A 16,030-nucleotide genomic window follows, 5' to 3' on the forward strand; every position below is an offset into this window, starting at 1 on the left:
CCTATTTGTAGTTTGCACGTCAAGGGGGACTCCTGAGCATCGTGATTCAGGAGCCTAAGTTGTCACGTAGCCCCTCACTCCTTGGTCCCGTCCTGGTGATTCGGTCGGGGCTAACGGCGGCTGAGGTATGCACGGGGCCGGGCCCTACCGACGTAGAACACAAAGCAAATAGGAAGGAAGCCCCAAAATCTCGCAAATTCAGAAGCAAATATTACAAACCATAAATTGTCCTCACGATACCAAACACAAGTTTAAACGCCTCCACGAGGCACGGTGCATGTTGTAGGAGTTGAAACAGGAAAGAAGCCGAGAGGAGATCACCCTTGAGCAGCGCCGTCATTTGCTGAAAGCCCCGCCTCCGTGGTGGAGTCGCGGCTGTCAGCTCCACCTCCCGAGGCCACGGAACCAACAGCACCTGCCTTGGGCGGAGTGGTGAAGGCGCGGAACTTCACCAGCAAGGCTTCCGCTCGTCCCTTCACGGCTTCAGCAGCAGTGGCGGAGCGCTCGGCGTCCACATGCTCTAGCAGATCGTCAAGGTTGGCGTCGGGGTTGCGAAGGTAGACGTGGATGCGGATCCGCGTCAGCGCCGTGGAGGAAAGGCCGCGAGCTTCAACCTCGGCCATGGGGCCGATGCCGGTCATGACCTCCTCAAGCACTTCGACCAGGAAGGGAAGCAGCTTGGCGGGGCCGTCCGTGCCTCCGGCCAGTGGCTTCTCCAAACCATCATCGTAAAGCGACTTCAGCGCGCTGCGAGATCTCTCCTCGTAATCCGCAAAGGCCACGTGATCCTCGGCCAAGACCTTCACCTTGGCGTCCAACTCAGCCTTCTCCACCTTCAGCTTCTGCTCCAGTGTCTTCAGTCGGCTGCAATCAGCGGACAGCTCAGCATCGCGATCCCTGATGGCGGCCTCCCAAGCCTTAATCTCTTCCTCCTTTGCCTGGCGGTCGCCGACCTCTTTGGTGAGCTCGTCGCGCAGGCCCTGCAGCTCATTCTCCAGCACCTTACAACGTTCCTGGACGATCGCATCCTTCAACGTCGCGTCACGGGCAGCTATGGCCTGGGTGGCGACGTGTTTATCCTCCTTAGAAGCTACCACAGCCTGGCTCAGCATTGCTTGGAGAAGGTGTCAGAGCGAGCCCAGCCAGAGATCAGCTCCAGGCGCCCGGCCACCAGGCGGGGCTTGGCGCCCTGGAGATCTTCTTGCAGCCGACCCAGCTCAGCAGCAGCATGGTCCAAGACGACGGAGGAGGCATAGGAATTAGGAACCACTGGAGCAGGTGGAGAAGATGGCAGCGATAACCCGCAAGTATACGGGATAGTTGTAGCCTCTTTCCATAAGTAAGAGTGTCGAACCCAACGAGGAGCTAAAGGTAGAACAAATACTCTCTCAAGTCCTATCGGCCACTGATACGACTCTACGCACGCTTGACATTCGCTTTACCTAGAACAAGTATGAAACTAGAAGTACTTTGTAGGTGTTGTTGAATAGATTTGCAAGATAATAAAGAACACGTAAACATAAACTAGGGGCTGTTTAGAAGAAGATGCAATAAAGTATATATCAGTAGAGAGCTTTTTGTTATGAGAAAGTTATTTGTCCAAGGCAATCGATAACTAGACCGGTAGTCATTGTTGCAATTCTATTTGAGGGAGAGGCATAAGCTAACATACTTTCTCTACTTGGATCATATGCACTTATGATTGGAACTCTAGCAAGTGTCCGCAACTACTAAAGATTCATTAAGGTAAAACCCAACCATAGCATTAAAGTATCAAGTCCCCTTTTATCCCATACACAAACAACCTACTTACTCGGGTGTGTGTTTCAGTCACTCACGCAACCCACTATAAGCAAATCATAAACGCATTGCAACACCCTACATCGGGAATCCCTCACGCTTGCACGACACAGAGGGCACCATAGGACAGCAGCAATAATAAAACATGCAACTCAAACCAATCATAGCAATTCATCAATCACCGATAGGACAACGAAAATCTACTCAGACATCATAGGATGGCAACACATCATTGGAAAATAATATGAAGCATAAAGCACCATGTTCAAGTAGAGGGTACAGCGGGTTGCGGGAGAGTGGACCGCTGGATATAGATGGGGGAAGGTGAAGGAGATGGTGAAGATAATGGAGTTGGTGGTGAAGATCGCGGTGATGATGATGGCCCCCGGCGGCGTTCCGGCGCCACCGGAAGCAAAGGGGAGAGAGCCCCCCTTCTTCTTCTTCTTCCTTGACCTTCTCCCAAGATGGGAGAAGGGTTTCCCCTCAGGTCCTTGGCTCCCATGGCTTGGGAGGGGAGAGAGCCCCTCCGAGATTGGATCTATCTCTCTATTTCTGCGTTCTCTATTTCTGCCCCTTCACCGTTTCCTTTATATCTGGAGATCCGTAACTCTGATTGGGGTGAATCTTTCGCCCAGATTTTCCCCGTAAAATTAGCTTTCTTGCGGAAAAAGAAGGGCATAAACCGCCTTACAGGGGGGGGGGCAGGAGAGTCCAGGGGGCGCCTGCCTCCCTGGGGCGCGCCCCCTATCTCCTGGCCCCCTCGGGCACCGTCTCACGTTGATTTTACTTCACAAAAATCACAAATATTCCAAAATAATTCTCCGTCCATTTTTATCCCGTTTGGACTCTGTTTGATATTGGGTTTCTGCGAAACAAAAAACATGCAACAGACAGGAACTGGCACTGGGCACTGGATCAATATGTTAGTCCCAAAAATAATATAAAAAGTTGCCAAAAGTATATGAAAGTTGTAGAATATTGACATGGAACAATCAAAAATTGTAGATACGACGGAGACGTATCAGCATCCCCAAGCTTAATTCCTGCTCGTCCTCGAGTAGGTAAATGATAAAAAAGATAATTTTTGATGTTGAATGCTACCTAGCATAATCTTGATCATAAGTCTAATCATGGCATGAATATTAAGACACGAGTGATTCAAAGAAATAGTCTATCATCTGACATAAAAACAATAATACTTTGAGCGTACCAATAAAGCAATCATGTCTTTTCAAAACAACAAGGCCAAAGCAAGCTTATCCCTACAAAATCATATAGTTTGGCCATGCTTCATTTTCGTCACACAAAATGCCCCCATCATGCACAACCCCGATGACAAGCCGAGCAATTGGTTCATACTTTTTAACGCGCTTTAGCTTTTTCAACCCTCACGCAATACATGAGCGCAAGCCATGGATATAGCACTATAGGTGGAATAGAATGTAATGACAGAGGTTATGTGGAAAAGACAAAAAGGAAGAAAGTCTCACATCGACGCGGCTAATCAATGGGCTATGGAGATGCCCATCAATTGATGTCAATGTGAGGAGTAGGGATTGCCATGCAACGGATGCACTAAGACCTATAAGTGTATGAAAGCTCAATAAAAGAAACTAAGTGGGTGTGCATCGAACTTGCTTGCTCATGAAGACCTAGGGCATTTGAGGTAGCCCATCATTAGAATATACAAGCCAAGTTATATAATGAAAATTCCCACTAGTATATGAAAATGACAACATAGGAGACAATCTATATGAAGAACACGGTGCTACTTTGAAGCACAAGTGTGGAAAAAGGAAAGTAACATTGCCCCTTTTCTTTTCTTTTCTTTTTTTCTTTTTTTCTTTTTATTTTTTCGGTGGGCTTCTTTGGCCCCCTTTTTTTATTTTAGGCTTCTTTGGCCTTTCCTTTTTTTTCTTTTTTTTTCTTTTTGTTTCTTCTTTTTCATGGGGCAATGCTCTATAATGATGATCATCACACTTTTATTTACTTACAACCCAATATTACAACTCGATACTAGAACACATATATGACTCTATATGAATGCTTCCGGCGGTGTACCGAGATGTGCAATGATCTCGCATAGCAATGACATCAGAAAATGGACAAGCCATGAAACATCATGCTAGCTATCTTACGATCATGCAAAGCAATATGACAATAAATGCTCAAGTCATGTATATGATGATGATGGAAGTTGCATGGCAATATATCTCAGAATGGCTATGGAAATGCCATAATAGGTAGGTATGGTGGCTGTTTTGAGGAAGATATAATGAGGCTTATGTGTGATAGAGCATATCATATCACGGGGTTTGGATGCACCGGCGAAGTTTGCACCGACTCTCGAGGTGAGAAAGGGCAATGCATGGTACCGAAGAGGCTAGCAATGATGGAAAGGTAAAAGTGCGTATAATCCATGGACTCACATTAGTCATAAAGAACTCATATACTTATTGCAAAAGTTTATTAGCCCTCTAAGCAAAGTACTACTACGCATGCCCCTAGGGGGATAGATTGGTAGAAAAAGACCATCGCTTATCCCCGACCGCCACTCATAAGGAAGACAATCGAAGAAACACCCCATGCTTCAAATTTGTCACACAATGGTTACCATACGTGAATGCTATGGGACTTGCAAACCTCAACACAAGTGTCTCTACAATCCACAAACACCCACTAGCATGACTCTAATATCGCCATCTTTATATCGCAAAACTATTGCAAGGAATCAAACATATCATATTCAGCGATCTACAAGTTTATGTAGGATTTTATGACTAACCATGTGAATGACCAATTCCTGTCATCTCTCTAAATAGATCTAAGTGAAGCAAGAGAGTTTAATTCTTTCTACAAAAGATATGCCCATGCTCTAACAAATATAAGTGAAGCAAAGAGCATTCTACAAATGGCGGTTGTCTATGTGAAGAGAAACAGGCAATCCAAACTTCAAATGATATAAGTGTAGCACATGAAGCATTCTATAAAGCCATACTCAAAAGATTTAAGTGAAGTGAAATGAGAATTCTATAAATCAACCAAGGACTATCTCATACCAGCATGGTGCATAAAAGAAAAATGAAAACTAAATGCAAAAGACGCTCCAAAACTTGCACATAATGCATGAACGAAACGAATACGAAAACATACCGATACTTGTTGAAGAAAGAGGGGATGCCTTCCGGGGCATCCCCAAGCTTCGATGCTTGAGTCTCCTTGAATATTTACTTGGGTTGCCTCTGGCATCCCTAAGCTTGAGCTCTTGCCTCTCTTCCTTTTCCTCATATCGAGACATCCTCGTTTAGACACTTCATCCACACAAAACTTCAACAGAAAACTCGGTAAGATCCGTTAGTATAATAAAGGAAATCACCACTCTAAGTACTGTTGCAAACCAATTAATATTTTGTTTTTGCATTGTGTCTACTGTAATATCGCTTTTTCATGGCTTAATCCACTGATATAAATTGATAGATTCGTCAAAACAAGCAAACTATGCATCAAAAACAGAATCTGTCAAAAACAGAACAGTCTTTAGCAATATGAACATCCACCATACTTCTGTTACCCCAAAAATTCTACCAAAATTAGTAACAATAAACAAGTTGTACAGAAATACAGTGCAGAAGGAATCAGAGCCAATTGACATTCCAGTTAAAAATGTAAAATCTCGCACTACAGCCAAAGTTTCTGTCCTGCACCGTACAAACCAACAAGCATTGTAAACATCGTAAAGGCAAACCTTAGCACATTATTTTTATAATACAATGGAATTGTACAAGGGGATAATTATTTTTGATGAAAATTTTCTATAATCAAGATTCACAAAGTTTCTGTGAGCATGAACAAAGTTCAAGGCTAGCTCCCACTTCAACAATGCTTGTCTTTCTCACTTTCACTTTCCTTTTTTGAAATTTTTTTAGGTTCCCCTCTTTATTTTTTTTGTTTCTAAACTGTATGAAAGCACTCAACAGAAATAAATGACTCTCTAAAACTTCCAGGTTGTCTCCCTGGCAGTGCTTTCTTTAAAGCCATTAAGCTAGGCATTTAGTGCTCAAGTAATGAATCCACCCGGATCCCAAGGTATATCAAAGCCAATTTTAATTAACAATGATTTGTAATTTACTAGTGAGCACAAAGTAACATATGTCATGCAACAACAAAGTCTAACTCTCTTCCTATGCATCGGCATGTCATAAAAGAACAATTCATGCACACATAGTAAAGGCCAATGCATAGTATAAACAGTTTCTTGCAATTCTATCGTGTTGGAAACATTAAGAGGTGGAGACATACTTCCTCTCTCATAATAATTGCAAGTAGGAGCAGCAAGCACATGAATATTATATTCATCAAAATCATCATGTGCAATTGTAAAAGGCAACCCATCAATGTAATCCTTAATAAGCACAAACTTCTCCGATATAGTGTAGTTTGGAGAATTCAAAACGATAATAGGACTATCATGCGTGGGTGTGATAGCAACAATTTCATGTTTAACATAAGGAACTATAGCAAGTTCATCTCCATAAGCGTAATTCATATTGGCATCTTGGCCACAAGCATAGCAAGCATCATCAAAAAGGGGCATTTCAAACAAATTCAAGGGATCATAGCAATCATCCTTCGGTAAGCACGAAGGGGAATTAAATAATGTATGAGTTGGAGGGTTACTCTCATTAGAAGGTGGGCACGGGTAGCTAATCCGCTCTTCCTCCTTTTGTTCTTCGCTTTCATCATCATCTTTTTCATCCAATGAGCTCACAGTTTCATCAATTTCTTCTTCCATAGCTTCCTGCAAAATATTAGTCTCTTCTTGGACAGTGGAGACTTTCTTCATAAAAGCATTAATATAATAATTGTATTCATAATTTTCATAGCAATATCTAAGTATAGCAAGATTTTCAGGCCTATAACCATCATCATCAAAAGCTTCATACTTTTCAAACAAAGATTCAATTTCATAAGCAGCCTTAAAAGCAACAAATTCTTCTATTTTTTCCACATCATAGTAATCATACATACCATTAGCATAAGAAGCTAAGGTTTCATTATCATTAAATTTGCATGAAAAGGGAAGGTGTGGAGCCTCCATCCTAGAGCAACAAGTAATATCATATCTCAAGCAGAGATTCCAGGAATACCAACGCAACATAATAAATTGATCCCATAATAGTTTCCCTTTTTGTGTCGAGCAATAATCCCTAAAGTATTCACGTTGATCCAACGTGTCTCCCATTATAAAGTTGAATGGGGTTTTCTCAGGATTATCAAAGTAGTACATAATATCTTTCACATAATGAGAATCGGGGGTTTTAGGAGTTACCCCATCTACATGAGTAGCAAGTACATCTAATTTTTTTGGTATTTTGCGTTCCATATCCATAACTAATGATAAAGAACAACTAAGAACAGCAAATAAAATTACTTACTGATAAAGCAAACAAGCACACACGAGAATATTCACCCCACGCTATGACTCCCCGGCAACGGCGCCAGAAAAAAGTCTTGATAACCCGCAAGTATACGGGATAGTTGTAGCCTCTTTTGATAAGTAAGAGTGTCGAACCCAACGAGGAGCTAAAGGTAGAACAAATACTCTCTCAAGTCCTATCGGCCACTGATACGACTCTACGCACGCTTGACGTTCGCTTTACCTAGAACAAGTATGAAACTAGAAGTACTTTGTAGGTGTTGTTGGATAGCTTTGCAAGATAATAAAGAACACGTAAACATAAATTGGGGCTGTTTAGAAGAAGATGCAATAAAGTAAATATTAGTAGAGAGCTTTTTGTTACGAGAAAGTTATTTGTCCAAGGCAATCGGTAACTAGACCGGTAATCATTGTTGCAATTCTATTTGAGGGAGAGGCATAAGCTAACATACTTTCTCTACTTGGACAATATGCACTTATGATTGGAACTCTAGCAAGCGTCCGCAACTACTAAAGATTCATTAAGGTAAAACCCAACCATAGCATTAAAGTATTAAGTCCCCTTTTATCCCATACGCAAACAACTTACTTACTCGGGTTTGTGTTTCAATCACTCACGCAACCGACTATAAGAGAATCATAAACGCATTGCAACACCCTACAGCGGGAATCCCTCACGCTTGCGCGACACGGAGGGCACCATAGGACAGCACCAATAATAAAACATGCAACTCAAACCAATCATAGCAATTCATCAATCACCGATAGGACAACAAAAATCTACTCCGACATCATAGGATGGCAACACATCATTGGAAAATAATATGAAGCATAAAGCACCATGTTCAATTAGAGGGTACAGCGGGTTGCGGGAGAGTGGACCGCTGGATATAGATGGGGGAAGGTGAAGGAGATGTTGGTGAAGATAATGGAGGTGTTGGTGAAGATCGCGGTGATGATGATGGCCCCCAGCGGCGTTCCGGCGCCATCGGAAGCAAGGGGGAGAGAGCCCCCCTTCTTATTCTTCTTCCTTGACCTTCTCCCTAGATGGGAGAAGGGTTTCCCCTCTGGTCCTTGGCTCCCATGGCTTGGGAGGGGCGAGAGCCCCTTCGAGATTGGATCTATCTCTTTGTTTCTGCGTTCTCTGTTTTTGCCCCTTCACTGTTTCCTTTATATCTGGAGATCCGTAACTCCGATTGGGGTGAATCTTTCGCCCAGATTTTTCTCGTAAAATAAGCTTTCTTGCGGCAAAAGAAGGGCATCAACCGCCTTACAGGGGGCCTAGGAGAGTCCAGGGCACGCCTGCCTCCCTGGGGCACGCCCCCCTATCTCCTGGCCCCCTCGGGCACCGTCTCACGTTGATTTTACTTCCCAAAAATCACAAATATTCCAAAATAATTCTCCGTCCGTTTTTATCCCGTTTGGACTCCGTTTGATATTGGGTTTCTGCAAAACAAAAAACATGCAACAGACAGGAACTAGCACTGGGCACTGGATCAATATGTTAGTCCCAAAAATAATATAAAAAGTTGCCAAAAGTATATGAAAGTTGTAGAATATTGGCATGGAACAATCAAAAATTATAGATACGACGGAGACGTATCAGGCAGCGTGATCACGGCCTGGGAGGCTGGGACCTCCTCAGCCTTGGCAACCTCAGCGACAGCATCAAGCGCCAGCGCCTCCAGAGTCAGCAGAGCCACGGGGGCTGGCACCCTACCAGAGCGCTCCCCCTGGCCTCGCAAGGACGACCGGACAGGGGAGGTGCGAGCTCCACTGCCTCCCCTTACCATAGGCGATGGCGCGGTCACGACGGGTGAGCTTGCCCCAAGCGGAGCCACCGTGTCCTCCTTCAGCCTCTTCGCTGCAGGCGGCAGCCTACCCAAGTGATGGAGGATGTCAAGCCCTGACAGCAAAAAACAAGAGCAAAGCAGAGTTCGAGTACTTACGGGTCAATCGCGGCGTGTTCCCGCGGCCTCCTGCCGAGCTTAAAGCCCGAGAGCCTCTTGCGGGGCGCAACCTCGGGAGGCCCAGAGGCAGAGGAGGGCGCACCAGAAGGGCTGGAGTTAGCTTCAAGCAGTGACGGGGCCGGAGTAGCCCCTCGGGAGATCAGCCCCGACGTGTCCTTCTTCAGGATCACGGGCGGGTCCTCTCACCCTCGCCTGGCGTCGGCCTCGTCGTCGTCCGGCAGGGTGCGGAGGATGTTGACCCTGCGCCAAGGGGAAGTCTCCCCCGTCCCCTTAGTGGTCTCCTCCGAGTCGCGCTCCTCTTCTTCCTCGTCTTCCTCCTCTCCTCCGCGGGAATCATCGGAGGACAGCTCCACCGGTGCTGCCACCTCCTGGCCCTCAGGAGGCACCCCCGGCACCAGGCGCTCCCATCGAAGGTTGGCATGGCGTCCACCACCTGTTGCCAGTCTTCATGGAGGAACAAAGGGACAGGAGCGCCCTCCAAACCTTACACGCCCTCTCCAACCAGGAAGCGGAGAGCTGCGGCCAGATCTTCATCAGCCAGGGCCTCCGAGTTCAGGCGGATATTGCCGTCCGCATCTCCAAGCCTCCACAACGGGCGTGAGTGCGCCTGAAGTGGAGCCACCATATGCGCCAGGAACTCCCTCGGGAGCATGGCCCTAGTCAGCTTCACCGCCTTCATGTTGCCCGGCCTCAGGTCAGCGTTCACCTTCTCCAGCATCAGCTTCGCCCGTCGGTCGTCAAGCTTCACACAGGACCATGCCTCATCAGCCTGGGGTTGCTCCGTGGGCAGCACCAACCGAGAGTGGATGCATCTGGCATCCAACATGATCCACTTGCTCCGGAAACCATCGGCCCTCTTCCTGGCCTTCGAGATCGCGTTGGCTTCGGAGTATGTGACAAAGCTGGCGCACGCCGAGGTATGGGCGCCAATGACTCAGAGGGAGAAGAAGTGGCGCAGCAAGGCCACAGAAGGCATCACCCGGACGTGTGCCTCGCAGTAGTAAGCGAAAATCGATAGGAGGAGAATAAAGTTCAGATGGAGATGCAGAGCCTGCAGCTTGTAGTGGCGGAGGACATCATAGAAGAACTCGGAGAATGGGGGCACTAGGCCGGCGATGACGGTGCTCATGAAGAAGGGGTAGAAGGTACTCCCCAGGGCCTCCGACTGGGCGGAGCCGGCTCGGAGCGCAGTACCCCTCATCTTGTTGCCTTGCACCGTTGTCATTAGGCGCGTGAAGGCGAGATTCTTCTCCGTCATGTTGGGGGGCTCCAGAGCCGGCAAGTACCAGGCCGGAGGAGCCTCGAACACGGCCTTACGGGGCGCCATAACTCGCTGGAGGAGGAAGGATGAGGTGGATCTGGAGATTTCGGAAGCAAGAGAGCAAGAGCAGGAAAGGGGATCTAGAGCAAGGCGAATGAGAGCAATGAAGGTAAGCCTAACCCAGGCCAGCCTTTTGTCAGCGAGGCAGTTGCCGAGGCAGCGTGGGAAAGCAGAGATGCCCACGTCCAATCAACCGCCACGCAGCGACTGACGCTGCAGGTTGTTGGGGCCCACGACGCTCCACACTTGCCCTTTTGCTTCGCTGCTAAGCCAAGTCCGAGCGCGCCTTGGGCCCGGGGGCTACTGTCGGTGTTCTGGGAACGGGGGTCCCCAGACTTGCCTGCATGCGACCTACGGCGTGGCTCAAGCAGTGGCCCAGTACGGCCCGTCTTCATCGACCCGAGCTCAAGACCCTTATGAGGGGCCAAGCCTCGTGGGGCGGACGATGCAAGGCTTCCTCAGGGGTGGCCTCACCATGCAGGCTCACGAGGAGGCGGAGAGATCAAGGAAGGGGTACCTCGCGAGGTGCTCGTGAAGCAAGCCATGACGATCGAGACCAGGCGAGCGCCAGCCTGTGCAGTGTCCTCGTTTCCTCTTTGGTGCAAAGGGGGCAAGCGCAGGAGCGGAATACCGAGGCATCAAGCAAAGGTTACCTTATCAGTGCAATGAGACCAAGACCAGCAACACGGCAGGACGGAGGTCACCATGGAGCCCAAGACGGCGTCATCACCAGTGCCTTTGGCAGTCGAAGACCAACTTTAGTCAGGATAACTTGTACTAGCTTTTCCCCATCAAAATGGTCATTGTTGGCTCCCTTCCCGCTCAATATTTGGGAAGAGGACTAGGGCCTCTATAAATTGAGCAAGCCACCACAGTAGGAGGGGGATCTGATCTCATTTCATCTCATCTAGAGACGGTCGAATCCATCCCAAGTAGAACACCGCACCAGCTCAAGAACACCCCTCGCGAGGTTGTTCTTCCTCTGTACTGTTCATCATCAGCCCCAGAGGCAATCCACCACACCACACACTAGAGTAAGGTATTACACCACAATGGTGGCCCGAACTAGTTAAACCTTGTGTCCCTTGTGTTCTTCATCGTGTAGCTTAGATTCACGGCGAGGCGTTGGAACGTGGATTGGTAGGGGGAAGATCTTCGGGCGCACCCCAGAGTTCGAACCTTAAGGGTTTTGTCGGAACCCGATATCCGACACATTAGATCACCCTCAAACAATTGCATGGTTAGGATCTGTTTAACATGTGGGTTCTGGGAAGTAGATGATGAGGTAGAACCTATTGCCTTGTTTATTATCAAACCTTTGGGAGTTACTTCTACGTTATGCTTACATTGCTTTTCTATGCTAGTAGACGTGGTTTGGGTGAGCGTATCCATGACAGATGTGAGTATTGTTACTTAATGGTTAAGTTAAGGTGGCTACTTAAATACACATCTGGGTGGATTGTTTGAGGCACCCTAGAGTACCCAGTGGTTGTCAGGGCACCTGGAGAATCCAGTGTTGTCCTAGGATATCCTGGAGTACATGTGTGATCATCCTACAGTCTGCCACCCAGGCTCAAAGGGATCATAAGATTTTTCATGCTAGAAACTTCCATGTGCAGCCACAAGCCAATATGGGCTCTGGCATAGTTGAGTAAGTTGCGTGAAGCTCTTGAAGAGGTAGGCTAGCAGATGTAGTGGGTTGTAGGTGGTACTGTCTATCTAGAGTAGAGTGTTAATGCTTCAGAAATACTGTGTCTCGAATCTCCGACCATGTATGTATTCGAGTCTTGTGGGGAAAAGTGCGCAAACCTTTGCAGAGTGTACAAACTAATCATGGTTAGCCGTGTCCCTAGTTATGGACATCTTGAGTATCTGGTTCTTGGATTATCATGTTGATCTCACCACTCTAATATAATTTGATTGGGTTTAATGATGATGCTTAATTGGGATTGAGTTGGAGGAACCTTCTCAATGTTTAACAACCACCATGATAGTTAAATAAAGTTTATTCCTTTGTTGTAGGAAAAAATTAGCTTTATGCAAAACTGTAACCATAGAGCTTTCCACCAGCCATATATGCATGTAGTGATAGCATTTATTCTGTTCATTACTCTATGTGTTACATTGCCAGCATATTCCATGTGCTGACCCATTTCGGGCTGCAACGTTCATGTTGCAGACTTTTCAGACGACGAGTAAGGTGCCATAGGTCATTGTCTTTCACTCAGTGATGTCGTTGGAGTTGCTGGACTCACTTTATCTTCCAACCTTCCGCTGTTATCGATTTTAGATGGCCTTAAGCCATTTTTATTGTAATAAGTTCTCTTTTGAGGCATTTAATGTAATGAGTGTGTGATTGCTAGTCTGTTATAAATCCTTGAGTACTGTGTGTGTCAGCATTACCGATCCAGGGATGACACTGATGCATAGAGATCAGACAGTTTGAGGTCTGGTCGCTACTGATGTTGGGCATACTGTTCAGTTCAGTTAACTATTTGCGATGAGGCAGAACAAAAGAAACAGGCAGGATGAAGGCGTGTGTCATATACGACATATAGTTCACTCGGATAATTGTTTATGATGAGGCGGAACAACAGAAACGGGCAGCCAGATGAAGGTGTGTGTGATATACGGCATACAGTTCACTCGGATGAACTGTTTGCGTTGAGCCAAGAGAACAGAAATAGTTCAACTTAACAAGATATGTGTGATACGTGGCAAACAGGACTGTAATCAGAAACATGTAGGAAGGTCGATAATAACACATATGATTCCCGTTAGCAAGCCGTGTGTGTTGTGAGCAAACGATTGCTGGTATACAATTGTGAGTGATCGATGAAAACATCACCGACGGGTTCCAGTGTTTAGTCCGTGTGTGATGTGATTTTATTTGTCCTCACAACATCAATGCTCTTTCTACAGAGCATCAACATATATCCTTAAAAGGAAACATTGCATAACCAAATTAAACATACAATTACACAAGTGACTACACACATAACATTTCCACACACCAAAGTAAGCAATTACATGCATACTAAACTAGGAGAAACAAGGATCTAATCATCTACTTCTTATTGCGATGACGCTTGCCATTGCTCTACTTCCGGCTAGATCCCTAACCGTTTTGGGGAAGGAGGCACTTCCTCATGTCAACGATCTGCCTGTACATGTTGTAGCTCATGTACGCCTCCTTGGTCGCGTACACAACATAAGCTTTGTCGAGTTTCTCCATCCAGGCCGAGTGCCAGGCACGCTTGTCCTTGTTGCAGGAATCCTTCATGTCTCTGTAGTAGGGGTCGATGATGGCCTCGGCGAGGTGAACCAGTGAGTCCTTCGCATGCTCCTTGCTGCCCCAGGTGTTGTATTGGCCCTAGATGTCGACAAGATTCTAGCAGGCGATGTCTGAATTCTTGAGCACCTTTACATCTTTGGTGATGTCCACCGTAGCGAACATGTAGTGGGGGCTGTTGACAAACCTGGTGAAATGCTTACAATGCCTTGTGGCCAAGCAGTGGTGGTAGATGAGGACGTGATTGCGCACGCACATCTGGGCGACGGCTACCTTGGGATGAGACCCTGCATGAGCGCGACTGTACTCGAGGTCGAACCCGACCACCTTGTACTTCTCCTCGGCAAGCAACAGCTCCATGATATGGATGGAGTGCTCCACCCAGACCGGGTTGTTGGTGTACACCACCAAGAGCTCCATGAACCTTCCGTGGGTGTCCACCATGGCATGCATGGTGAACTGCTACTCGTCATCCGCAGCTGCTCGGAGCGCCACTGGAGTCGCGCAGGATACCATCTAAGAATTTGTCGTGGTGGGTGTGCTTCTTGCAATGGTGGGCGCGATTGAAAGGTTGAATACACACAAGGGTTAAATGGCCACTATAATAACTGCGGGCCGGCCAGCCTGTAATCGTCACGTCTTGGCACGGCGTTCATAGCGGAGGATTCTAGTGCATGCTTGACAACACCGCACCACCCATGTTTCGTTTGACCATGTGTGGGCTCGAAGAGGCGCCAAATGTATCGTTAGTGAGCCAATTCCTGCGCTACCGCACATTTTACCGTGCAAGCTTCCCACCCAGCTAGTTTGGCCATGCGTCGGCTAGAAGAAGGATAAATCATGGGCGTTTATTGGCAAAAAGCTTTGTAAAAACGAAGTGTGTGGAACGACTTCATCATAAGTTTACCCGTGGGTGATGAGGTCAAGTTTACACAGAAGGGTGATGATGGACACTCGAGTGCGATTATTAATTCTACGCTCTACAGGGCACACGATGGAAGAAACCAACTACGTGCAATAATGTTGAAGATCGCAGTCGAGTTAGCTATATAGATCATGTGATGTGAGATCGACAAGGTAAACAGATTCGACAATGGTTAATAAAATCTAAGACCATTGCATATTAAGGTCAACATAGTGCTACCAATATACGAGTCTCATACGATGCCATTTCAATGATTGTACCACAAAAGCTCAAAATATTACAAGGTTCAAATTCCAGAGTTACATGGCTCAAATTCGAAGATTACAAGGTTCAAACTGATATTAGAAATGAAATTCAGCTGATCAGCTGCAAACGCCCGCACTGATCCGCTGAATATGGATATCAGAGAGGTTCAAACTAATATTACCACTTCTAAGTCTGGTTTCGAAACCTCATAATTTTTGCAAAGGGGTCGGCCACTGAGAAATCATCTATGGGGTTGACACGATGACTTCCGATTACTCTATCATCTGAAGTTCCAAAATGAGATTCAGCATTTTCGGAGCCAATTCCATTCTGCCGCACGCGTCGGCGCTGATCAATAAACCATTCATTTTTGCGAAATAAATGTAGGGCAAACCTCATTACCTTCAGCATCCTTGCTCTGACAACAAAGAACCTGGCGAATATAATCTCCAGTAAGGTCCCTCGGCAGGAGTTCAATGCAATTTCTGAGAGATGCAGATCTAGGCATACGACATGATTGTTATATTGTATCACATTATCCACCACTAGGCCCAATCTTACCTGCAAAAGAAGAAAACGTGTTAGTGCCTACATGCAGTTTTGCACACTACTACAAGCCTATTTGGTTTGCAGGATTTGTAAAATGCACTAACATGCCATCTTCGATCTGACATGATTAACATGGGCATTTGATTACATTCTAGAAAAATGTAGCCTTCTTCACAAGAGGTTGGAGTGGATGAAAAGTTCCGTAAGAAAACTAGTACAGATGAATCCAAAAGAGAAATGCTCATGGATTGTAACCATATGGATCAAGCAACCAATATGGGGGGGACATGTATGTACTGAAATCCTCCAAAAGAATCCTTCAGAAATCGTAGTACATTGTCATTGTAAACTTGGAAAAAGGTGCCACAAATTGAACTCCCTTATGGTTAACATTTAACAGGAAAGGAACGTCACCTCGATATATAGATTCTCCAGGCACGAAAAGCATCTCAAGAAACTGACAACTTGCTCCAGGTTGGGGCCGATAGAT

The sequence above is a fragment of the Triticum aestivum genome, chromosome 6B, assembly GCF_018294505.1.
Source record: "Triticum aestivum cultivar Chinese Spring chromosome 6B, IWGSC CS RefSeq v2.1, whole genome shotgun sequence".
Classification (NCBI taxonomy): domain Eukaryota; kingdom Viridiplantae; phylum Streptophyta; class Magnoliopsida; order Poales; family Poaceae; genus Triticum; species Triticum aestivum.